At 39.5% G+C, this 24,423-nt stretch overlaps 13 non-coding genes and 1 pseudogene across 13 annotated transcripts; 7 read left to right on the plus strand and 7 right to left on the minus strand.

Moving 5' to 3' along the window:
* Positions 1–1,341: 1,341 nt before the first annotated feature.
* Positions 1,342–1,471, minus strand: LOC149938764 (U2 spliceosomal RNA; annotated as a pseudogene).
* A 1,151-nt stretch (positions 1,472–2,622) lies between these two features.
* Positions 2,623–2,741, plus strand: LOC149938765 (5S ribosomal RNA). The gene has a single exon (XR_016482162.1). It is a non-coding gene; the product is annotated as a 5S ribosomal RNA (ribosomal RNA).
* A 1,979-nt stretch (positions 2,742–4,720) lies between these two features.
* Positions 4,721–4,912, minus strand: LOC149938766 (U2 spliceosomal RNA). The gene has a single exon (XR_016481563.1). It is a non-coding gene; the product is annotated as a U2 spliceosomal RNA (small nuclear RNA).
* Positions 4,913–6,064: 1,152 nt separating this feature from the next.
* Positions 6,065–6,183, plus strand: LOC149938767 (5S ribosomal RNA). Its single transcript, XR_016482164.1, has one exon. It is a non-coding gene; the product is annotated as a 5S ribosomal RNA (ribosomal RNA).
* Positions 6,184–8,160: 1,977 nt separating this feature from the next.
* On the minus strand, positions 8,161–8,352 carry LOC149938768 (U2 spliceosomal RNA). The gene has a single exon (XR_016481564.1). It is a non-coding gene; the product is annotated as a U2 spliceosomal RNA (small nuclear RNA).
* A 1,154-nt stretch (positions 8,353–9,506) lies between these two features.
* Positions 9,507–9,625, plus strand: LOC149938769 (5S ribosomal RNA). Its single transcript, XR_016482165.1, has one exon. It is a non-coding gene; the product is annotated as a 5S ribosomal RNA (ribosomal RNA).
* Positions 9,626–11,608: 1,983 nt separating this feature from the next.
* LOC149938770 (U2 spliceosomal RNA) lies at positions 11,609–11,800 on the minus strand. The gene has a single exon (XR_016481565.1). It is a non-coding gene; the product is annotated as a U2 spliceosomal RNA (small nuclear RNA).
* Positions 11,801–12,952: 1,152 nt separating this feature from the next.
* LOC149938771 (5S ribosomal RNA) lies at positions 12,953–13,071 on the plus strand. The gene has a single exon (XR_016482166.1). It is a non-coding gene; the product is annotated as a 5S ribosomal RNA (ribosomal RNA).
* Positions 13,072–15,050: 1,979 nt separating this feature from the next.
* Positions 15,051–15,242, minus strand: LOC149938772 (U2 spliceosomal RNA). Its single transcript, XR_016481566.1, has one exon. It is a non-coding gene; the product is annotated as a U2 spliceosomal RNA (small nuclear RNA).
* Positions 15,243–16,395: 1,153 nt separating this feature from the next.
* On the plus strand, positions 16,396–16,514 carry LOC149938773 (5S ribosomal RNA). The gene has a single exon (XR_016482167.1). It is a non-coding gene; the product is annotated as a 5S ribosomal RNA (ribosomal RNA).
* Positions 16,515–18,497: 1,983 nt separating this feature from the next.
* LOC149938774 (U2 spliceosomal RNA) lies at positions 18,498–18,689 on the minus strand. Its single transcript, XR_016481567.1, has one exon. It is a non-coding gene; the product is annotated as a U2 spliceosomal RNA (small nuclear RNA).
* Positions 18,690–19,842: 1,153 nt separating this feature from the next.
* On the plus strand, positions 19,843–19,961 carry LOC149938775 (5S ribosomal RNA). The gene has a single exon (XR_016482168.1). It is a non-coding gene; the product is annotated as a 5S ribosomal RNA (ribosomal RNA).
* Positions 19,962–21,944: 1,983 nt separating this feature from the next.
* On the minus strand, positions 21,945–22,136 carry LOC149938776 (U2 spliceosomal RNA). The gene has a single exon (XR_016481569.1). It is a non-coding gene; the product is annotated as a U2 spliceosomal RNA (small nuclear RNA).
* A 1,152-nt stretch (positions 22,137–23,288) lies between these two features.
* On the plus strand, positions 23,289–23,407 carry LOC149938777 (5S ribosomal RNA). The gene has a single exon (XR_016482169.1). It is a non-coding gene; the product is annotated as a 5S ribosomal RNA (ribosomal RNA).
* Positions 23,408–24,423: the final 1,016 nt, after the last annotated feature.

Below are 24,423 nucleotides of genomic sequence, written 5' to 3' on the forward strand. Positions count from 1 at the left end.
TAAAGGGAACATGGTTAAAAAATCGAGCAAAGAACTATGCTAAAAATTTTAAAAATTAAATTTAAAACATATTTTTGCCTTTTTTCACTTCTTTTTCTGGAGTTTTACTACGTCGTCTCTTTGGATAATTTTTTAAAAGTTCGATGATTTGTGCCGCTTGGTCTTCTGCTCGTTTGGTTAGGATGGGTGAACGTGTGGGTGCTCTGGAGTTGATTTTTGCAAGAAGGGCTTGAAGTTCGGTTTTCCTCAATAGATGTAAATGTAGTTGTGACGGATCGGTATAATTCCACTCTGATGGATCAAATCGGGGTCTGGAGTTGTTGTCGGAGTCAATGGATTCGGGTTCGCTTTCGGGTTCTAGGTCATCGTGATGTGGTGGAGATTTCAAGGCGTCGGCGTATTGGCTTGTTTGGACTGGAGGTTCTGCGTTTCTCTTGTATGGTTCTGGTGATGTTAAAGTCCAGCTTTCTTCAGAGGATTTGGAGTCGTCTGCTTGAGTAAGTATTGAGGGTATGCGTGGTGAGCTTTCTTTTAAGTCTTCTTCTCGGGTGGTAGCGCTAACGATTACCACCTCCAAAGGAGTACGTGTGGAACTTGCGGTGGTTTCCGGATCTTGGGGTAACACGCGGTCTTCGTTTTCCTTCTTCTCTGCCCTCTGGTTTTTCTTTTTTTCGCAGGTGGAGGCAACGTGCCCCTCCTGCTCACAAAAGAAGCATTTCTTGGCAACCCCGGTATAGTATACCAGGGCCCTGCTCCGTCCAAAATAAAGCACATTAGGAACAGTTAGTTTCATTTTCAATTTCACTACACGATCGCCATTCCTTATCCCTTTTAATTCTTTATATTCATCGTGGCGATGAGCTTTAATCTCCCCGTATTGACGCAGGGTTGTCAGAATGGAATCCCATTGAATCCAAGAAGGCAACTGCTTTATGGTAAGCCAGATGCCGTCGTCTTCTACACTCGTGATTTTGCAGGGCTTGTTGTTTACCATTAATTCTCCATAAGAGACAGCTTGTTGCAGGAATGCAAGGGTCGTAAAAGTTAATAAAAAGGATGTATTACCAACAGGTTGCAGTGTTTCGACACTGTCTGGTCCAAGTTTCTCGAGGAAGGCTTGAGCGACTTCCAAGAAGCTACCGCTTACGTCTAAGCGAGCGGTTCGTTTCCTTACCTCCATAGCCATGCTGGCTATGAGAGGATCAGCGGAGAGACGAGACTTCACAGGAGCAGGATCACAGGAGATACAGCTTCAGGTGAGTAACAGGTACGTAGCAGGTGGGTTTTTTTTTTTTCTTTCAGGAACAGCAGCAGCGGAACGGCTCAGCAAAGGATCATCTCGTGCGGTAAGGCAGGCAAACTCGCCTTAAAGGCGTATAAACACTTCTCGCCCCCCGACTAAGATCTCGGTATAGTACTATTGAAGAACAGATACTACACTTTGATCTTAGCCAAAAGGCCGAGAAGCGATAACCCGCTAGGAGCCGTCACTGTTTAACAAAGTAAAAAGAGAGAATTCGAGCATTTCAAATATTTCATAATTACGTCACCGAATGTTGGTCCTGGTGGGAGATGACAACGTTTGTAGCCATCGCGCGAACAAAGGAGAAGACGATATCTTGAATCCGTGAAATAGAGGTACACCGCCAGGCCCGGACTGGCACTTTTGGGGTCATCGGCTAGAGACAGTAGAGTGGGCCACTTTACCGGGCCGTATGGAAAAAAAATCTAAATGGTGGTTTATAGGACCATAAATAACGTATTAAGTGTACTAGATTCTACGTGAAACGTCAAACGCGTTTAAATGACCATTTAGGAAAAATTTATTATAAGCGAATAGAGCGTTCTATAAAAGTGGACCATAACCGGTCACTTTTCATACAGACTATAGAGCTGGTTCAGCAGGACTAACAACTTTTGTTATTCTTTGGTTTAAGAGAATTCGGCTTATGTCCTGTCTTTATATGAATATTTTAGAGACGTACCTTTTAGGAGTTGTAGGAGGCACCCTAGGTGTTGAAGTATGTTTGGGGTTAAGGATATTTTCATGATCTAAGTTTCATCTTAAACACGTGGATTTGGGACTAGTATTTTCTAGAATTTTTCTTATTTGCCATCATACATTTATTACAAAAATCATTTAAAATAAGAAAAAAGGCGCGGAAAGCAAAGCCGGAAATATGTGAAGCCTAGGCTAGCAACTACGCTACTAATAAAAATTGACTGCTCTCAATTTCTTACGGGTTTGCCAGATAAATATATTTCTCTAAGACGAAAAACCGGCCAAACCTTCACCTCCTCCGAACTCCAAAGGGGGAAAGCACACCACACCAATTTTATAGATTCGTAAACGCGCCTTCCCAATCGACCGCCATCACCTTACAGTCTACGGGGAGGGTGATGAAAAAACTGGTTTGGGGGGGGGGGGGGATGAAATTTCTGCGGTAAAGGGCTTGCTCGTTGGTTGTCTGTACGATAATATCGGCGCCCAGTAAACGTTTCTAAAAAGAGTGTATAGAACGTTCTATTGGAGCCGCATGCAGCCGGTGGCCCTCGGCGATCACCAACCTACCAGGACCTGGCTAGTCGCGGCTTGTCCACCGCTATCAATTACACTCTAGCGGCAACGGCCATATCACGCTGAATACACCGGTTCTCGTCTGATCACCGAAGTTAAGCAGCGTCGAGCGCGGTCAGTACTTGGGAGGGAGACCACCTGGGAACACCGCGTGCCGTTGGCTACTCATTTATTTTCGCGGGATGGGATTTGCGTCTTTTAACAGGAAAATACCTTCATCCTATCATTTTGACGCTGCTTTTTTATGCAATTAAAAGTTCGCCCAGACGATAATATTATTTCGGTCAACTCTTGGCCTTTTTTTAACAACTGGCAGCATCTTTCCGTGAATAAAATACATGTTAGTATCAAAATTGAACAAAATAAAATGGCGAGAAAATTGGTTTTCATTTTATTCTACTTAAGGCTTGTACTTAAAATAGTACTAACTTACTTACTTACTTACTTACTTACTTACTTACTTACTTACTAACTAACTAACTAACTAACTAACTAACTAACTAACTAACTAACTAACTAATTAACTAACTAACTAACTAACTAACTAATTAACTAACTAACTAACTAACTAACTAACTAACTAACGTTTATCTCTAAACAAAAACATTTCCGCGGTAAAATCCACTCTGAAATGGCCTTTTCTGGTTTTGGAATGAAGTCCAAAGTTAAAATTTTATTAACAAATTCTAATTGTGAAATATATTTTTTGTTCTAAATTTTAATCTTAAATGTAATTTAAATAGTTGAATCTAAAAAAGGACTTTTGGAAAATGTTTTATAGAAGGTTTTATCATGGGACAGCCGCATGGATTAGGGGAGTAACCCAAAAATACAAAATATCAAAACAAACCACGAAATTAAATAATAAAACGGAGACAGAGATATATTTTTTAAACAAAATAATATAGCTAACTTTTATCTATTAATTGTTTTAGGTGATGTAGTTTATGTAAAATATAAAAATGAACCTTGGCACAATATAAATTTAATGTCATGTTTTATTGATACTTAGAAAAAGTAACAAACATTTCAAAAGTCAGATCTTTGAGATCATTATTAAAAAAATATAACATTTTAAATCCGAACTCCTCTATAAATATTAAAATTATAAATTCCTAATCTACTTTAACAAAAGATATATCATATTAAGTTTAATACTATTAATGTTAGGAATAATCATGACTTTGAGATAAATAGAACAAAAATGTTTAATTCCAAATATAGTTAATTATAGAGCAATATATAATAAATGATTTTGTACTTACCAAAAATAAGCCTTGCCACTTTATATCTTGGTAATGTAGCTGCCGCGGGCGGCGGGCCCCCGGCGGCGACTCACTGTCCACGGAAGACGGGAAGAGAGAAAAAATGGAGAGGGGCTTATTTCGTGTTTTCTCTTTACGCGGAACATCTTGGCTGGAACCCAATGACCTAAAAATGAGGGGCGCGCTGTCTCTACCCACCATACCGAAACCCGCGAATTTACGTTATGAAAACCGGTTCCTTCAGCCAACCACTTAGAACATGCACGATTTACGAACCTTGGGTTACGAATAAAACCACAGGAATAACACAGAACAACCTCTTTTCGCGCCTTTATTTTACCCCTCTTACTTGCCTCCCGCTCGTCGGCCATTGCCTCTGCCCTAAACGGGGAGTCTAGCATCCACTCCTTGGGTATCCATAATGGAGGAGAGGACTGAAAGGGGGAAAACCAAGCATGGACGCGCCCAGGAAAATACCAAGGAGGATAGGAAGGGAGGCGAAGTAGGAGGGATGAACGCGGCAGCATCCTTGTAAGAAGCTTAGCGGCGGGAAAATTTCGGAAAAATGGCGGCTAGACGTAGCGTAGCTGCCGCAATCTTGCCGCCATTCATCCCTCCTACTTCGCCTCCCTTCCTATCCTCCGTGAAAATACCGCGAAAAAGAGTGTATAACTAGGTAAAAGAAAATTCAAAAACTGGAATCTTTCCGATTCTTCATTATTAACTATTCGACAATAAGGATTTTACCACTTATGACGTCAGAGGGGCAATATATTATAATAAAGAAATATATATAAAGACAGCCAAATAACATTTCCCGGAAATACTGTGTTGCGCAGTGCGCCATTATAAGAGCGTTTGATTTTTGATTTCAAGAGAGAAGTGGGCCGATCCCGGATTTACTGCAATACCAGGCCGACCCGTGGCGGAGGTGGAGCAAGCTCCGACCACTCCGCCGCCGTCCAAAAATAAGTTTAATATCTTGGGCCCCGATGGGACCCGTATCAGATATTAAGCTGATAAGAACAGATACTACACTTTGATCTTAGCCAAAAGGCCGAGAAGCGATAACCCGCTAGGAGCCGTCACTGTTTAACAAAGTAAAAAGAGAGAATTCGAGCATTTCAAATATTTCATAATTACGTCACCGAATGTTGGTCCTGGTGGGAGATGACAACGTTTGTAGCCATCGCGCGAACAAAGGAGAAGACGATATCTTGAATCCGTGAAATAGAGGTACACCGCCAGGCCCGGACTGGCACTTTTGGGGTCATCGGCTAGAGACAGTAGAGTGGGCCACTTTACCGGGCCGTATGGAAAAAAAATCTAAATGGTGGTTTATAGGACCATAAATAACGTATTAAGTGTACTAGATTCTACGTGAAACGTCAAACGCGTTTAAATGACCATTTAGGAAAAATTTATTATAAGCGAATAGAGCGTTCTATAAAAGTGGACCATAACCGGTCACTTTTCATACAGACTATAGAGCTGGTTCAGCAGGACTAACAACTTTTGTTATTCTTTGGTTTAAGAGAATTCGGCTTATGTCCTGTCTTTATATGAATATTTTAGAGACGTACCTTTTAGGAGTTGTAGGAGGCACCCTAGGTGTTGAAGTATGTTTGGGGTTAAGGATATTTTCATGATCTAAGTTTCATCTTAAACACGTGGATTTGGGACTAGTATTTTCTAGAATTTTTCTTATTTGCCATCATACATTTATTACAAAAATCATTTAAAATAAGAAAAAAGGCGCGGAAAGCAAAGCCGGAAATATGTGAAGCCTAGGCTAGCAACTACGCTACTAATAAAAATTGACTGCTCTCAATTTCTTACGGGTTTGCCAGATAAATATATTTCTCTAAGACGAAAAACCGGCCAAACCTTCACCTCCTCCGAACTCCAAAGGGGGAAAGCACACCACACCAATTTTATAGATTCGTAAACGCGCCTTCCCAATCGACCGCCATCACCTTACAGTCTACGGGGAGGGTGATGAAAAAACTGGTTTGGGGGGGGGGGGGGGATGAAATTTCTGCGGTAAAGGGCTTGCTCGTTGGTTGTCTGTACGATAATATCGGCGCCCAGTAAACGTTTCTAAAAAGAGTGTATAGAACGTTCTATTGGAGCCGCATGCAGCCGGTGGCCCTCGGCGATCACCAACCTACCAGGACCTGGCTAGTCGCGGCTTGTCCACCGCTATCAATTACACTCTAGCGGCAACGGCCATATCACGCTGAATACACCGGTTCTCGTCTGATCACCGAAGTTAAGCAGCGTCGAGCGCGGTCAGTACTTGGGAGGGAGACCACCTGGGAACACCGCGTGCCGTTGGCTACTCATTTATTTTCGCGGGATGGGATTTGCGTCTTTTAACAGGAAAATACCTTCATCCTATCATTTTGACGCTGCTTTTTTATGCAATTAAAAGTTCGCCCAGACGATAATATTATTTCGGTCAACTCTTGGCCTTTTTTTAACAACTGGCAGCATCTTTCCGTGAATAAAATACATGTTAGTATCAAAATTGAACAAAATAAAATGGCGAGAAAATTGGTTTTCATTTTATTCTACTTAAGGCTTGTACTTAAAATAGTACTAACTTACTTACTTACTTACTTACTTACTTACTTACTTACTTACTAACTAACTAACTAACTAACTAACTAACTAACTAACTAACTAACTAACTAATTAACTAACTAACTAACTAACTAACTAATTAACTAACTAACTAACTAACTAACTAACTAACTAACGTTTATCTCTAAACAAAAACATTTCCGCGGTAAAATCCACTCTGAAATGGCCTTTTCTGGTTTTGGAATGAAGTCCAAAGTTAAAATTTTATTAACAAATTCTAATTGTGAAATATATTTTTTGTTCTAAATTTTAATCTTAAATGTAATTTAAATAGTTGAATCTAAAAAAGGACTTTTGGAAAATGTTTTATAGAAGGTTTTATCATGGGACAGCCGCATGGATTAGGGGAGTAACCCAAAAATACAAAATATCAAAACAAACCACGAAATTAAATAATAAAACGGAGACAGAGATATATTTTTTAAACAAAATAATATAGCTAACTTTTATCTATTAATTGTTTTAGGTGATGTAGTTTATGTAAAATATAAAAATGAACCTTGGCACAATATAAATTTAATGTCATGTTTTATTGATACTTAGAAAAAGTAACAAACATTTCAAAAGTCAGATCTTTGAGATCATTATTAAAAAAATATAACATTTTAAATCCGAACTCCTCTATAAATATTAAAATTATAAATTCCTAATCTACTTTAACAAAAGATATATCATATTAAGTTTAATACTATTAATGTTAGGAATAATCATGACTTTGAGATAAATAGAACAAAAATGTTTAATTCCAAATATAGTTAATTATAGAGCAATATATAATAAATGATTTTGTTTACCAAAAATAAGCCTTGCCACTTTATATCTTGGTAATGTAGCTGCCGCGGGCGGCGGGCCCCCGGCGGCGACTCACTGTCCACGGAAGACGGGAAGAGAGAAAAAATGGAGAGGGGCTTATTTCGTGTTTTCTCTTTACGCGGAACATCTTGGCTGGAACCCAATGACCTAAAAATGAGGGGCGCGCTGTCTCTACCCACCATACCGAAACCCGCGAATTTACGTTATGAAAACCGGTTCCTTCAGCCAACCACTTAGAACATGCACGATTTACGAACCTTGGGTTACGAATAAAACCACAGGAATAACACAGAACAACCTCTTTTCGCGCCTTTATTTTACCCCTCTTACTTGCCTCCCGCTCGTCGGCCATTGCCTCTGCCCTAAACGGGGAGTCTAGCATCCACTCCTTGGGTATCCATAATGGAGGAGAGGACTGAAAGGGGGAAAACCAAGCATGGACGCGCCCAGGAAAATACCAAGGAGGATAGGAAGGGAGGCGAAGTAGGAGGGATGAACGCGGCAGCATCCTTGTAAGAAGCTTAGCGGCGGGAAAATTTCGGAAAAATGGCGGCTAGACGTAGCGTAGCTGCCGCAATCTTGCCGCCATTCATCCCTCCTACTTCGCCTCCCTTCCTATCCTCCGTGAAAATACCGCGAAAAAGAGTGTATAACTAGGTAAAAGAAAATTCAAAAACTGGAATCTTTCCGATTCTTCATTATTAACTATTCGACAATAAGGATTTTACCACTTATGACGTCAGAGGGGCAATATATTATAATAAAGAAATATATATAAAGACAGCCAAATAACATTTCCCGGAAATACTGTGTTGCGCAGTGCGCCATTATAAGAGCGTTTGATTTTTGATTTCAAGAGAGAAGTGGGCCGATCCCGGATTTACTGCAATACCAGGCCGACCCGTGGCGGAGGTGGAGCAAGCTCCGACCACTCCGCCGCCGTCCAAAAATAAGTTTAATATCTTGGGCCCCGATGGGACCCGTATCAGATATTAAGCTGATAAGAACAGATACTACACTTTGATCTTAGCCAAAAGGCCGAGAAGCGATAACCCGCTAGGAGCCGTCACTGTTTAACAAAGTAAAAAGAGAGAATTCGAGCATTTCAAATATTTCATAATTACGTCACCGAATGTTGGTCCTGGTGGGAGATGACAACGTTTGTAGCCATCGCGCGAACAAAGGAGAAGACGATATCTTGAATCCGTGAAATAGAGGTACACCGCCAGGCCCGGACTGGCACTTTTGGGGTCATCGGCTAGAGACAGTAGAGTGGGCCACTTTACCGGGCCGTATGGAAAAAAAATCTAAATGGTGGTTTATAGGACCATAAATAACGTATTAAGTGTACTAGATTCTACGTGAAACGTCAAACGCGTTTAAATGACCATTTAGGAAAAATTTATTATAAGCGAATAGAGCGTTCTATAAAAGTGGACCATAACCGGTCACTTTTCATACAGACTATAGAGCTGGTTCAGCAGGACTAACAACTTTTGTTATTCTTTGGTTTAAGAGAATTCGGCTTATGTCCTGTCTTTATATGAATATTTTAGAGACGTACCTTTTAGGAGTTGTAGGAGGCACCCTAGGTGTTGAAGTATGTTTGGGGTTAAGGATATTTTCATGATCTAAGTTTCATCTTAAACACGTGGATTTGGGACTAGTATTTTCTAGAATTTTTCTTATTTGCCATCATACATTTATTACAAAAATCATTTAAAATAAGAAAAAAGGCGCGGAAAGCAAAGCCGGAAATATGTGAAGCCTAGGCTAGCAACTACGCTACTAATAAAAATTGACTGCTCTCAATTTCTTACGGGTTTGCCAGATAAATATATTTCTCTAAGACGAAAAACCGGCCAAACCTTCACCTCCTCCGAACTCCAAAGGGGGAAAGCACACCACACCAATTTTATAGATTCGTAAACGCGCCTTCCCAATCGACCGCCATCACCTTACAGTCTACGGGGAGGGTGATGAAAAAACTGGTTTGGGGGGGGGGGGGGGGGATGAAATTTCTGCGGTAAAGGGCTTGCTCGTTGGTTGTCTGTACGATAATATCGGCGCCCAGTAAACGTTTCTAAAAAGAGTGTATAGAACGTTCTATTGGAGCCGCATGCAGCCGGTGGCCCTCGGCGATCACCAACCTACCAGGACCTGGCTAGTCGCGGCTTGTCCACCGCTATCAATTACACTCTAGCGGCAACGGCCATATCACGCTGAATACACCGGTTCTCGTCTGATCACCGAAGTTAAGCAGCGTCGAGCGCGGTCAGTACTTGGGAGGGAGACCACCTGGGAACACCGCGTGCCGTTGGCTACTCATTTATTTTCGCGGGATGGGATTTGCGTCTTTTAACAGGAAAATACCTTCATCCTATCATTTTGACGCTGCTTTTTTATGCAATTAAAAGTTCGCCCAGACGATAATATTATTTCGGTCAACTCTTGGCCTTTTTTTAACAACTGGCAGCATCTTTCCGTGAATAAAATACATGTTAGTATCAAAATTGAACAAAATAAAATGGCGAGAAAATTGGTTTTCATTTTATTCTACTTAAGGCTTGTACTTAAAATAGTACTAACTTACTTACTTACTTACTTACTTACTTACTTACTTACTTACTAACTAACTAACTAACTAACTAACTAACTAACTAACTAACTAACTAACTAATTAACTAACTAACTAACTAACTAACTAATTAACTAACTAACTAACTAACTAACTAACTAACTAACTAACGTTTATCTCTAAACAAAAACATTTCCGCGGTAAAATCCACTCTGAAATGGCCTTTTCTGGTTTTGGAATGAAGTCCAAAGTTAAAATTTTATTAACAAATTCTAATTGTGAAATATATTTTTTGTTCTAAATTTTAATCTTAAATGTAATTTAAATAGTTGAATCTAAAAAAGGACTTTTGGAAAATGTTTTATAGAAGGTTTTATCATGGGACAGCCGCATGGATTAGGGGAGTAACCCAAAAATACAAAATATCAAAACAAACCACGAAATTAAATAATAAAACGGAGACAGAGATATATTTTTTAAACAAAATAATATAGCTAACTTTTATCTATTAATTGTTTTAGGTGATGTAGTTTATGTAAAATATAAAAATGAACCTTGGCACAATATAAATTTAATGTCATGTTTTATTGATACTTAGAAAAAGTAACAAACATTTCAAAAGTCAGATCTTTGAGATCATTATTAAAAAAATATAACATTTTAAATCCGAACTCCTCTATAAATATTAAAATTATAAATTCCTAATCTACTTTAACAAAAGATATATCATATTAAGTTTAATACTATTAATGTTAGGAATAATCATGACTTTGAGATAAATAGAACAAAAATGTTTAATTCCAAATATAGTTAATTATAGAGCAATATATAATAAATGATTTTGTACTTACCAAAAATAAGCCTTGCCACTTTATATCTTGGTAATGTAGCTGCCGCGGGCGGCGGGCCCCCGGCGGCGACTCACTGTCCACGGAAGACGGGAAGAGAGAAAAAATGGAGAGGGGCTTATTTCGTGTTTTCTCTTTACGCGGAACATCTTGGCTGGAACCCAATGACCTAAAAATGAGGGGCGCGCTGTCTCTACCCACCATACCGAAACCCGCGAATTTACGTTATGAAAACCGGTTCCTTCAGCCAACCACTTAGAACATGCACGATTTACGAACCTTGGGTTACGAATAAAACCACAGGAATAACACAGAACAACCTCTTTTCGCGCCTTTATTTTACCCCTCTTACTTGCCTCCCGCTCGTCGGCCATTGCCTCTGCCCTAAACGGGGAGTCTAGCATCCACTCCTTGGGTATCCATAATGGAGGAGAGGACTGAAAGGGGGAAAACCAAGCATGGACGCGCCCAGGAAAATACCAAGGAGGATAGGAAGGGAGGCGAAGTAGGAGGGATGAACGCGGCAGCATCCTTGTAAGAAGCTTAGCGGCGGGAAAATTTCGGAAAAATGGCGGCTAGACGTAGCGTAGCTGCCGCAATCTTGCCGCCATTCATCCCTCCTACTTCGCCTCCCTTCCTATCCTCCGTGAAAATACCGCGAAAAAGAGTGTATAACTAGGTAAAAGAAAATTCAAAAACTGGAATCTTTCCGATTCTTCATTATTAACTATTCGACAATAAGGATTTTACCACTTATGACGTCAGAGGGGCAATATATTATAATAAAGAAATATATATAAAGACAGCCAAATAACATTTCCCGGAAATACTGTGTTGCGCAGTGCGCCATTATAAGAGCGTTTGATTTTTGATTTCAAGAGAGAAGTGGGCCGATCCCGGATTTACTGCAATACCAGGCCGACCCGTGGCGGAGGTGGAGCAAGCTCCGACCACTCCGCCGCCGTCCAAAAATAAGTTTAATATCTTGGGCCCCGATGGGACCCGTATCAGATATTAAGCTGATAAGAACAGATACTACACTTTGATCTTAGCCAAAAGGCCGAGAAGCGATAACCCGCTAGGAGCCGTCACTGTTTAACAAAGTAAAAAGAGAGAATTCGAGCATTTCAAATATTTCATAATTACGTCACCGAATGTTGGTCCTGGTGGGAGATGACAACGTTTGTAGCCATCGCGCGAACAAAGGAGAAGACGATATCTTGAATCCGTGAAATAGAGGTACACCGCCAGGCCCGGACTGGCACTTTTGGGGTCATCGGCTAGAGACAGTAGAGTGGGCCACTTTACCGGGCCGTATGGAAAAAAAATCTAAATGGTGGTTTATAGGACCATAAATAACGTATTAAGTGTACTAGATTCTACGTGAAACGTCAAACGCGTTTAAATGACCATTTAGGAAAAATTTATTATAAGCGAATAGAGCGTTCTATAAAAGTGGACCATAACCGGTCACTTTTCATACAGACTATAGAGCTGGTTCAGCAGGACTAACAACTTTTGTTATTCTTTGGTTTAAGAGAATTCGGCTTATGTCCTGTCTTTATATGAATATTTTAGAGACGTACCTTTTAGGAGTTGTAGGAGGCACCCTAGGTGTTGAAGTATGTTTGGGGTTAAGGATATTTTCATGATCTAAGTTTCATCTTAAACACGTGGATTTGGGACTAGTATTTTCTAGAATTTTTCTTATTTGCCATCATACATTTATTACAAAAATCATTTAAAATAAGAAAAAAGGCGCGGAAAGCAAAGCCGGAAATATGTGAAGCCTAGGCTAGCAACTACGCTACTAATAAAAATTGACTGCTCTCAATTTCTTACGGGTTTGCCAGATAAATATATTTCTCTAAGACGAAAAACCGGCCAAACCTTCACCTCCTCCGAACTCCAAAGGGGGAAAGCACACCACACCAATTTTATAGATTCGTAAACGCGCCTTCCCAATCGACCGCCATCACCTTACAGTCTACGGGGAGGGTGATGAAAAAACTGGTTTGGGGGGGGGGGGGGGATGAAATTTCTGCGGTAAAGGGCTTGCTCGTTGGTTGTCTGTACGATAATATCGGCGCCCAGTAAACGTTTCTAAAAAGAGTGTATAGAACGTTCTATTGGAGCCGCATGCAGCCGGTGGCCCTCGGCGATCACCAACCTACCAGGACCTGGCTAGTCGCGGCTTGTCCACCGCTATCAATTACACTCTAGCGGCAACGGCCATATCACGCTGAATACACCGGTTCTCGTCTGATCACCGAAGTTAAGCAGCGTCGAGCGCGGTCAGTACTTGGGAGGGAGACCACCTGGGAACACCGCGTGCCGTTGGCTACTCATTTATTTTCGCGGGATGGGATTTGCGTCTTTTAACAGGAAAATACCTTCATCCTATCATTTTGACGCTGCTTTTTTATGCAATTAAAAGTTCGCCCAGACGATAATATTATTTCGGTCAACTCTTGGCCTTTTTTTAACAACTGGCAGCATCTTTCCGTGAATAAAATACATGTTAGTATCAAAATTGAACAAAATAAAATGGCGAGAAAATTGGTTTTCATTTTATTCTACTTAAGGCTTGTACTTAAAATAGTACTAACTTACTTACTTACTTACTTACTTACTTACTTACTTACTTACTAACTAACTAACTAACTAACTAACTAACTAACTAACTAACTAACTAACTAATTAACTAACTAACTAACTAACTAACTAATTAACTAACTAACTAACTAACTAACTAACTAACTAACGTTTATCTCTAAACAAAAACATTTCCGCGGTAAAATCCACTCTGAAATGGCCTTTTCTGGTTTTGGAATGAAGTCCAAAGTTAAAATTTTATTAACAAATTCTAATTGTGAAATATATTTTTTGTTCTAAATTTTAATCTTAAATGTAATTTAAATAGTTGAATCTAAAAAAGGACTTTTGGAAAATGTTTTATAGAAGGTTTTATCATGGGACAGCCGCATGGATTAGGGGAGTAACCCAAAAATACAAAATATCAAAACAAACCACGAAATTAAATAATAAAACGGAGACAGAGATATATTTTTTAAACAAAATAATATAGCTAACTTTTATCTATTAATTGTTTTAGGTGATGTAGTTTATGTAAAATATAAAAATGAACCTTGGCACAATATAAATTTAATGTCATGTTTTATTGATACTTAGAAAAAGTAACAAACATTTCAAAAGTCAGATCTTTGAGATCATTATTAAAAAAATATAACATTTTAAATCCGAACTCCTCTATAAATATTAAAATTATAAATTCCTAATCTACTTTAACAAAAGATATATCATATTAAGTTTAATACTATTAATGTTAGGAATAATCATGACTTTGAGATAAATAGAACAAAAATGTTTAATTCCAAATATAGTTAATTATAGAGCAATATATAATAAATGATTTTGTACTTACCAAAAATAAGCCTTGCCACTTTATATCTTGGTAATGTAGCTGCCGCGGGCGGCGGGCCCCCGGCGGCGACTCACTGTCCACGGAAGACGGGAAGAGAGAAAAAATGGAGAGGGGCTTATTTCGTGTTTTCTCTTTACGCGGAACATCTTGGCTGGAACCCAATGACCTAAAAATGAGGGGCGCGCTGTCTCTACCCACCATACCGAAACCCGCGAATTTACGTTATGAAAACCGGTTCCTTCAGCCAACCACTTAGAACATGCACGATTTACGAACCTTGGGTTACGAATAAAACCACAGGAATAACACAGAACAACCTCTTTTCGCGCCTTTATTTTACCCCTCTTACTTGCCTCCCGCTCGTCGGCCATTGCCTCTGCCCTAAACGGGGAGTCTAGCATCCACTCCTTGGGTATCCATAATGGAGGAGAGGACTGAAAGGGGGAAAACCAAGCATGGACGCGCCCAGGAAAATACCAAGGAGGATAGGAAGGGAGGCGAAGTAGGAGGGATGAACGCGGCAGCATCCTTGTAAGAAGCTTAGCGGCGGGAAAATTTCGGAAAAATGGCGGCTAGACGTAGCGTAGCTGCCGCAATCTTGCCGCCATTCATCCCTCCTACTTCGCCTCCCTTCCTATCCTCCGTGAAAATACCGCGAAAAAGAGTGTATAACTAGGTAAAAGAAAATTCAAAAACTGGAATCTTTCCGATTCTTCATTATTAACTATTCGACAATAAGGATTTTACCACTTATGACGTCAGAGGGGCAATATATTATAATAAAGAAATATATATAAAGACAGCCAAATAACATTTCCCGGAAATACTGTGTTGCGCAGTGCGCCATTATAAGAGCGTTTGATTTTTGATTTCAAGAGAGAAGTGGGCCGATCCCGGATTTACTGCAATACCAGGCCGACCCGTGGCGGAGGTGGAGCAAGCTCCGACCACTCCGCCGCCGTCCAAAAATAAGTTTAATATCTTGGGCCCCGATGGGACCCGTATCAGATATTAAGCTGATAAGAACAGATACTACACTTTGATCTTAGCCAAAAGGCCGAGAAGCGATAACCCGCTAGGAGCCGTCACTGTTTAACAAAGTAAAAAGAGAGAATTCGAGCATTTCAAATATTTCATAATTACGTCACCGAATGTTGGTCCTGGTGGGAGATGACAACGTTTGTAGCCATCGCGCGAACAAAGGAGAAGACGATATCTTGAATCCGTGAAATAGAGGTACACCGCCAGGCCCGGACTGGCACTTTTGGGGTCATCGGCTAGAGACAGTAGAGTGGGCCACTTTACCGGGCCGTATGGAAAAAAAATCTAAATGGTGGTTTATAGGACCATAAATAACGTATTAAGTGTACTAGATTCTACGTGAAACGTCAAACGCGTTTAAATGACCATTTAGGAAAAATTTATTATAAGCGAATAGAGCGTTCTATAAAAGTGGACCATAACCGGTCACTTTTCATACAGACTATAGAGCTGGTTCAGCAGGACTAACAACTTTTGTTATTCTTTGGTTTAAGAGAATTCGGCTTATGTCCTGTCTTTATATGAATATTTTAGAGACGTACCTTTTAGGAGTTGTAGGAGGCACCCTAGGTGTTGAAGTATGTTTGGGGTTAAGGATATTTTCATGATCTAAGTTTCATCTTAAACACGTGGATTTGGGACTAGTATTTTCTAGAATTTTTCTTATTTGCCATCATACATTTATTACAAAAATCATTTAAAATAAGAAAAAAGGCGCGGAAAGCAAAGCCGGAAATATGTGAAGCCTAGGCTAGCAACTACGCTACTAATAAAAATTGACTGCTCTCAATTTCTTACGGGTTTGCCAGATAAATATATTTCTCTAAGACGAAAAACCGGCCAAACCTTCACCTCCTCCGAACTCCAAAGGGGGAAAGCACACCACACCAATTTTATAGATTCGTAAACGCGCCTTCCCAATCGACCGCCATCACCTTACAGTCTACGGGGAGGGTGATGAAAAAACTGGTTTGGGGGGGGGGGGGGGGATGAAATTTCTGCGGTAAAGGGCTTGCTCGTTGGTTGTCTGTACGATAATATCGGCGCCCAGTAAACGTTTCTAAAAAGAGTGTATAGAACGTTCTATTGGAGCCGCATGCAGCCGGTGGCCCTCGGCGATCACCAACCTACCAGGACCTGGCTAGTCGCGGCTTGTCCACCGCTATCAATTACACTCTAGCGGCAACGGCCATATCACGCTGAATACACCGGTTCTCGTCTGATCACCGAAGTTAAGCAGCGTCGAGCGCGGTCAGTACTTGGGAGGGAGACCACCTGGGAACACCGCGTGCCGTTGGCTACTCATTTATTTTCGCGGGATGGGATTTGCGTCTTTTAACAGGAAAATACCTTCATCCTATCATTTTGACGCTGCTTTTTTATGCAATTAAAAGTTCGCCCAGACGATAATATTATTTCGGTCAACTCTTGGCCTTTTTTTAACAACTGGCAGCATCTTTCCGTGAATAAAATACATGTTAGTATCAAAATTGAACAAAATAAAATGGCGAGAAAATTGGTTTTCATTTTATTCTACTTAAGGCTTGTACTTAAAATAGTACTAACTTACTTACTTACTTACTTACTTACTTACTTACTTACTTACTAACTAACTAACTAACTAACTAACTAACTAACTAACTAACTAACTAACTAATTAACTAACTAACTAACTAACTAACTAATTAACTAACTAACTAACTAACTAACTAACTAACTAACTAACGTTTATCTCTAAACAAAAACATTTCCGCGGTAAAATCCACTCTGAAATGGCCTTTTCTGGTTTTGGAATGAAGTCCAAAGTTAAAATTTTATTAACAAATTCTAATTGTGAAATATATTTTTTGTTCTAAATTTTAATCTTAAATGTAATTTAAATAGTTGAATCTAAAAAAGGACTTTTGGAAAATGTTTTATAGAAGGTTTTATCATGGGACAGCCGCATGGATTAGGGGAGTAACCCAAAAATACAAAATATCAAAACAAACCACGAAATTAAATAATAAAACGGAGACAGAGATATATTTTTTAAACAAAATAATATAGCTAACTTTTATCTATTAATTGTTTTAGGTGATGTAGTTTATGTAAAATATAAAAATGAACCTTGGCACAATATAAATTTAATGTCATGTTTTATTGATACTTAGAAAAAGTAACAAACATTTCAAAAGTCAGATCTTTGAGATCATTATTAAAAAAATATAACATTTTAAATCCGAACTCCTCTATAAATATTAAAATTATAAATTCCTAATCTACTTTAACAAAAGATATATCATATTAAGTTTAATACTATTAATGTTAGGAATAATCATGACTTTGAGATAAATAGAACAAAAATGTTTAATTCCAAATATAGTTAATTATAGAGCAATATATAATAAATGATTTTGTACTTACCAAAAATAAGCCTTGCCACTTTATATCTTGGTAATGTAGCTGCCGCGGGCGGCGGGCCCCCGGCGGCGACTCACTGTCCACGGAAGACGGGAAGAGAGAAAAAATGGAGAGGGGCTTATTTCGTGTTTTCTCTTTACGCGGAACATCTTGGCTGGAACCCAATGACCTAAAAATGAGGGGCGCGCTGTCTCTACCCACCATACCGAAACCCGCGAATTTACGTTATGAAAACCGGTTCCTTCAGCCAACCACTTAGAACATGCACGATTTACGAACCTTGGGTTACGAATAAAACCACAGGAATAACACAGAACAACCTCTTTTCGCGCCTTTATTTTACCCCTCTTACTTGCCTCCCGCTCGTCGGCCATTGCCTCTGCCCTAAACGGGGAGTCTAGCATCCACTCCTTGGGTATCCATAATGGAGGAGAGGACTGAAAGGGGGAAAACCAAGCATGGACGCGCCCAGGAAAATACCAAGGAGGATAGGAAGGGAGGCGAAGTAGGAGGGATGAACGCGGCAGCATCCTTGTAAGAAGCTTAGCGGCGGGAAAATTTCGGAAAAATGGCGGCTAGACGTAGCGTAGCTGCCGCAATCTTGCCGCCATTCATCCCTCCTACTTCGCCTCCCTTCCTATCCTCCGTGAAAATACCGCGAAAAAGAGTGTATAACTAGGTAAAAGAAAATTCAAAAACTGGAATCTTTCCGATTCTTCATTATTAACTATTCGACAATAAGGATTTTACCACTTATGACGTCAGAGGGGCAATATATTATAATAAAGAAATATATATAAAGACAGCCAAATAACATTTCCCGGAAATACTGTGTTGCGCAGTGCGCCATTATAAGAGCGTTTGATTTTTGATTTCAAGAGAGAAGTGGGCCGATCCCGGATTTACTGCAATACCAGGCCGACCCGTGGCGGAGGTGGAGCAAGCTCCGACCACTCCGCCGCCGTCCAAAAATAAGTTTAATATCTTGGGCCCCGATGGGACCCGTATCAGATATTAAGCTGATAAGAACAGATACTACACTTTGATCTTAGCCAAAAGGCCGAGAAGCGATAACCCGCTAGGAGCCGTCACTGTTTAACAAAGTAAAAAGAGAGAATTCGAGCATTTCAAATATTTCATAATTACGTCACCGAATGTTGGTCCTGGTGGGAGATGACAACGTTTGTAGCCATCGCGCGAACAAAGGAGAAGACGATATCTTGAATCCGTGAAATAGAGGTACACCGCCAGGCCCGGACTGGCACTTTTGGGGTCATCGGCTAGAGACAGTAGAGTGGGCCACTTTACCGGGCCGTATGGAAAAAAAATCTAAATGGTGGTTTATAGGACCATAAATAACGTATTAAGTGTACTAGATTCTACGTGAAACGTCAAACGCGTTTAAATGACCATTTAGGAAAAATTTATTATAAGCGAATAGAGCGTTCTATAAAAGTGGACCATAACCGGTCACTTTTCATACAGACTATAGAGCTGGTTCAGCAGGACTAACAACTTTTGTTATTCTTTGGTTTAAGAGAATTCGGCTTATGTCCTGTCTTTATATGAATATTTTAGAGACGTACCTTTTAGGAGTTGTAGGAGGCACCCTAGGTGTTGAAGTATGTTTGGGGTTAAGGATATTTTCATGATCTAAGTTTCATCTTAAACACGTGGATTTGGGACTAGTATTTTCTAGAATTTTTCTTATTTGCCATCATACATTTATTACAAAAATCATTTAAAATAAGAAAAAAGGCGCGGAAAGCAAAGCCGGAAATATGTGAAGCCTAGGCTAGCAACTACGCTACTAATAAAAATTGACTGCTCTCAATTTCTTACGGGTTTGCCAGATAAATATATTTCTCTAAGACGAAAAACCGGCCAAACCTTCACCTCCTCCGAACTCCAAAGGGGGAAAGCACACCACACCAATTTTATAGATTCGTAAACGCGCCTTCCCAATCGACCGCCATCACCTTACAGTCTACGGGGAGGGTGATGAAAAAACTGGTTTGGGGGGGGGGGGGGGGATGAAATTTCTGCGGTAAAGGGCTTGCTCGTTGGTTGTCTGTACGATAATATCGGCGCCCAGTAAACGTTTCTAAAAAGAGTGTATAGAACGTTCTATTGGAGCCGCATGCAGCCGGTGGCCCTCGGCGATCACCAACCTACCAGGACCTGGCTAGTCGCGGCTTGTCCACCGCTATCAATTACACTCTAGCGGCAACGGCCATATCACGCTGAATACACCGGTTCTCGTCTGATCACCGAAGTTAAGCAGCGTCGAGCGCGGTCAGTACTTGGGAGGGAGACCACCTGGGAACACCGCGTGCCGTTGGCTACTCATTTATTTTCGCGGGATGGGATTTGCGTCTTTTAACAGGAAAATACCTTCATCCTATCATTTTGACGCTGCTTTTTTATGCAATTAAAAGTTCGCCCAGACGATAATATTATTTCGGTCAACTCTTGGCCTTTTTTTAACAACTGGCAGCATCTTTCCGTGAATAAAATACATGTTAGTATCAAAATTGAACAAAATAAAATGGCGAGAAAATTGGTTTTCATTTTATTCTACTTAAGGCTTGTACTTAAAATAGTACTAACTTACTTACTTACTTACTTACTTACTTACTTACTTACTTACTAACTAACTAACTAACTAACTAACTAACTAACTAACTAACTAACTAACTAATTAACTAACTAACTAACTAACTAACTAATTAACTAACTAACTAACTAACTAACTAACTAACTAACTAACGTTTATCTCTAAACAAAAACATTTCCGCGGTAAAATCCACTCTGAAATGGCCTTTTCTGGTTTTGGAATGAAGTCCAAAGTTAAAATTTTATTAACAAATTCTAATTGTGAAATATATTTTTTGTTCTAAATTTTAATCTTAAATGTAATTTAAATAGTTGAATCTAAAAAAGGACTTTTGGAAAATGTTTTATAGAAGGTTTTATCATGGGACAGCCGCATGGATTAGGGGAGTAACCCAAAAATACAAAATATCAAAACAAACCACGAAATTAAATAATAAAACGGAGACAGAGATATATTTTTTAAACAAAATAATATAGCTAACTTTTATCTATTAATTGTTTTAGGTGATGTAGTTTATGTAAAATATAAAAATGAACCTTGGCACAATATAAATTTAATGTCATGTTTTATTGATACTTAGAAAAAGTAACAAACATTTCAAAAGTCAGATCTTTGAGATCATTATTAAAAAAATATAACATTTTAAATCCGAACTCCTCTATAAATATTAAAATTATAAATTCCTAATCTACTTTAACAAAAGATATATCATATTAAGTTTAATACTATTAATGTTAGGAATAATCATGACTTTGAGATAAATAGAACAAAAATGTTTAATTCCAAATATAGTTAATTATAGAGCAATATATAATAAATGATTTTGTACTTACCAAAAATAAGCCTTGCCACTTTATATCTTGGTAATGTAGCTGCCGCGGGCGGCGGGCCCCCGGCGGCGACTCACTGTCCACGGAAGACGGGAAGAGAGAAAAAATGGAGAGGGGCTTATTTCGTGTTTTCTCTTTACGCGGAACATCTTGGCTGGAACCCAATGACCTAAAAATGAGGGGCGCGCTGTCTCTACCCACCATACCGAAACCCGCGAATTTACGTTATGAAAACCGGTTCCTTCAGCCAACCACTTAGAACATGCACGATTTACGAACCTTGGGTTACGAATAAAACCACAGGAATAACACAGAACAACCTCTTTTCGCGCCTTTATTTTACCCCTCTTACTTGCCTCCCGCTCGTCGGCCATTGCCTCTGCCCTAAACGGGGAGTCTAGCATCCACTCCTTGGGTATCCATAATGGAGGAGAGGACTGAAAGGGGGAAAACCAAGCATGGACGCGCCCAGGAAAATACCAAGGAGGATAGGAAGGGAGGCGAAGTAGGAGGGATGAACGCGGCAGCATCCTTGTAAGAAGCTTAGCGGCGGGAAAATTTCGGAAAAATGGCGGCTAGACGTAGCGTAGCTGCCGCAATCTTGCCGCCATTCATCCCTCCTACTTCGCCTCCCTTCCTATCCTCCGTGAAAATACCGCGAAAAAGAGTGTATAACTAGGTAAAAGAAAATTCAAAAACTGGAATCTTTCCGATTCTTCATTATTAACTATTCGACAATAAGGATTTTACCACTTATGACGTCAGAGGGGCAATATATTATAATAAAGAAATATATATAAAGACAGCCAAATAACATTTCCCGGAAATACTGTGTTGCGCAGTGCGCCATTATAAGAGCGTTTGATTTTTGATTTCAAGAGAGAAGTGGGCCGATCCCGGATTTACTGCAATACCAGGCCGACCCGTGGCGGAGGTGGAGCAAGCTCCGACCACTCCGCCGCCGTCCAAAAATAAGTTTAATATCTTGGGCCCCGATGGGACCCGTATCAGATATTAAGCTGATAAGAACAGATACTACACTTTGATCTTAGCCAAAAGGCCGAGAAGCGATAACCCGCTAGGAGCCGTCACTGTTTAACAAAGTAAAAAGAGAGAATTCGAGCATTTCAAATATTTCATAATTACGTCACCGAATGTTGGTCCTGGTGGGAGATGACAACGTTTGTAGCCATCGCGCGAACAAAGGAGAAGACGATATCTTGAATCCGTGAAATAGAGGTACACCGCCAGGCCCGGACTGGCACTTTTGGGGTCATCGGCTAGAGACAGTAGAGTGGGCCACTTTACCGGGCCGTATGGAAAAAAAATCTAAATGGTGGTTTATAGGACCATAAATAACGTATTAAGTGTACTAGATTCTACGTGAAACGTCAAACGCGTTTAAATGACCATTTAGGAAAAATTTATTATAAGCGAATAGAGCGTTCTATAAAAGTGGACCATAACCGGTCACTTTTCATACAGACTATAGAGCTGGTTCAGCAGGACTAACAACTTTTGTTATTCTTTGGTTTAAGAGAATTCGGCTTATGTCCTGTCTTTATATGAATATTTTAGAGACGTACCTTTTAGGAGTTGTAGGAGGCACCCTAGGTGTTGAAGTATGTTTGGGGTTAAGGATATTTTCATGATCTAAGTTTCATCTTAAACACGTGGATTTGGGACTAGTATTTTCTAGAATTTTTCTTATTTGCCATCATACATTTATTACAAAAATCATTTAAAATAAGAAAAAAGGCGCGGAAAGCAAAGCCGGAAATATGTGAAGCCTAGGCTAGCAACTACGCTACTAATAAAAATTGACTGCTCTCAATTTCTTACGGGTTTGCCAGATAAATATATTTCTCTAAGACGAAAAACCGGCCAAACCTTCACCTCCTCCGAACTCCAAAGGGGGAAAGCACACCACACCAATTTTATAGATTCGTAAACGCGCCTTCCCAATCGACCGCCATCACCTTACAGTCTACGGGGAGGGTGATGAAAAAACTGGTTTGGGGGGGGGGGGGGGATGAAATTTCTGCGGTAAAGGGCTTGCTCGTTGGTTGTCTGTACGTTAATATCGGCGCCCAGTAAACGTTTCTAAAAAGAGTGTATAGAACGTTCTATTGGAGCCGCATGCAGCCGGTGGCCCTCGGCGATCACCAACCTACCAGGACCTGGCTAGTCGCGGCTTGTCCACCGCTATCAATTACACTCTAGCGGCAACGGCCATATCACGCTGAATACACCGGTTCTCGTCTGATCACCGAAGTTAAGCAGCGTCGAGCGCGGTCAGTACTTGGGAGGGAGACCACCTGGGAACACCGCGTGCCGTTGGCTACTCATTTATTTTCGCGGGATGGGATTTGCGTCTTTTAACAGGAAAATACCTTCATCCTATCATTTTGACGCTGCTTTTTTATGCAATTAAAAGTTCGCCCAGACGATAATATTATTTCGGTCAACTCTTGGCCTTTTTTTAACAACTGGCAGCATCTTTCCGTGAATAAAATACATGTTAGTATCAAAATTGAACAAAATAAAATGGCGAGAAAATTGGTTTTCATTTTATTCTACTTAAGGCTTGTACTTAAAATAGTACTAACTTACTTACTTACTTACTTACTTACTTACTTACTTACTTACTAACTAACTAACTAACTAACTAACTAACTAACTAACTAACTAACTAACTAATTAACTAACTAACTAACTAACTAACTAATTAACTAACTAACTAACTAACTAACTAACTAACTAACTAACGTTTATCTCTAAACAAAAACATTTCCGCGGTAAAATCCACTCTGAAATGGCCTTTTCTGGTTTTGGAATGAAGTCCAAAGTTAAAATTTTATTAACAAATTCTAATTGTGAAATATATTTTTTGTTCTAAATTTTAATCTTAAATGTAATTTAAATAGTTGAATCTAAAAAAGGACTTTTGGAAAATGTTTTATAGAAGGTTTTATCATGGGACAGCCGCATGGATTAGGGGAGTAACCCAAAAATACAAAATATCAAAACAAACCACGAAATTAAATAATAAAACGGAGACAGAGATATATTTTTTAAACAAAATAATATAGCTAACTTTTATCTATTAATTGTTTTAGGTGATGTAGTTTATGTAAAATATAAAAATGAACCTTGGCACAATATAAATTTAATGTCATGTTTTATTGATACTTAGAAAAAGTAACAAACATTTCAAAAGTCAGATCTTTGAGATCATTATTAAAAAAATATAACATTTTAAATCCGAACTCCTCTATAAATATTAAAATTATAAATTCCTAATCTACTTTAACAAAAGATATATCATATTAAGTTTAATACTATTAATGTTAGGAATA

This window comes from Leiobunum rupestre, chromosome 6 (genome assembly GCF_980474605.1).
Source record: "Leiobunum rupestre chromosome 6, qqLeiRupe1.1.hap1, whole genome shotgun sequence".
In the NCBI taxonomy this organism is placed as follows: Eukaryota; Metazoa; Arthropoda; class Arachnida; order Opiliones; family Sclerosomatidae; genus Leiobunum; species Leiobunum rupestre.